The sequence below is a fragment of the Poecilia reticulata genome, linkage group LG12, assembly GCF_000633615.1.
Source record: "Poecilia reticulata strain Guanapo linkage group LG12, Guppy_female_1.0+MT, whole genome shotgun sequence".
Lineage (NCBI taxonomy): Eukaryota > Metazoa > Chordata > Actinopteri > Cyprinodontiformes > Poeciliidae > Poecilia > Poecilia reticulata.
In genome coordinates, this window is record NC_024342.1 from 6,645,772 (window position 1) to 6,647,258 (window position 1,487).

The window sequence follows — 1,487 nt, forward strand, 5'->3', positions numbered from 1 at the left end:
ATGAACTAATAAAAAAACCCATCAATGCTCTTATACATTAGCCCTCGTAACTGGACTAAGCTGATTTGACTAAGCTCTTTTGTGTGACCATGACAAACAAACACACTGTTACCTGTCTTATGAGAGATGCCAGAGATGAATAATGAGTGAAGAGTGGGTGGGTAAGTAGTCATCGCCGAGATGCTTGACTCAAAACAGAAGGGAGCTGGTGTTGCCTCACCTTGATGCTGAAAGATAAAAATGTAAAAACCAGTTGGACGTGTTGAAAGTGTTTGCAGTAAAGCGAGACTGGCTTCTTCCCTGATTAGGAGGTATGGGAAACGCTGTGGTTCTTTAGTTGGCATCTTTCTTTCTCAGAATAGCTTTAATTTCTGCTGGTGTAGACCGTGCACCACATCGGATCTGTTGGAGGGCAGTCGGTCTGAGCCCACCCGACAGCTGGCACCACTTATGCTGTCAGCATTGTTTCCACAGATCACTCAGGAGTAAGCGATTATTCCTCATCTGGCGTAGTCAGAGGTCGGCAGTAAGCGGGAGCCACGATGTCCCTTTGTCATTTCTGGAGGAAAGACCTGCCTGAAGGGCGTGCTGGTCTCCAGAACTTATATCTGACCTGCGGGAAAGGATTTCCAGCAGCTTCTGGAACACACTGAGTCGAAGTGCATTAAAGCAATATAAACTCATCACGATATCCGAATGTATGTTTCAGCTGTTGCTTTTATTTTATTTCGTTCTTTTTCAAAGATAAAATGTGGGAGAATCAATGTGGCAACTGCCTTTATAGATACAACCATTAAAGTCTGTGATGTAAACAGAACAGGAGGAGTGCACTGCCTGGGCTTTGTTCTAAGAGGAAGTCAGGCGCCCTTTGTGTTATTATACAGAAAGCCGTATGTGTCCTGTTTTGAACTTTAGCTGAAAACCACACAGTGTTTTATTCTCAGAAAGACTGAACCAAAATGTTCTCAGTAAGAGCTGCATGTTTTAAGCTGCTGGTTTACAACATGCGGATTATTCTCAGCTGTAATGTTACCGTCAGCCACCTAGTGGCCATTGGTTGACTTACAGCCATCACTTCTCTTAGCTCCGTGTGCCAAAGAAGTAAACAGCATTGGATTTAATTATTTAAATAACCAAACATCAGAATTTGTTTATCATTGTCATTCTTATTACCCATCAGATAATAAGAAGAAAATGGGCCTACAAAATAATAAGGTTACTGAACAAATTTGTCCACTACATTGTACAGAATTTTATAATAATAATAATAATAATAATAATAATAATAATAATAATAATAATAATAATAATAATAATGTTGGCCAAAAGTCATAAAGAACTAAGAAATTGCTTAAAACACAGTGGTAATAAACAAATACCTCAGCAGTTTTTTAATCTAGCATAGCAGTTTTTTACAAATGTTTTTTGTGAAGTCAGTGTTTTGCCTTTGGTTGCAAGCTACAAGTTTCATTCCCTTTCAAGGAAAA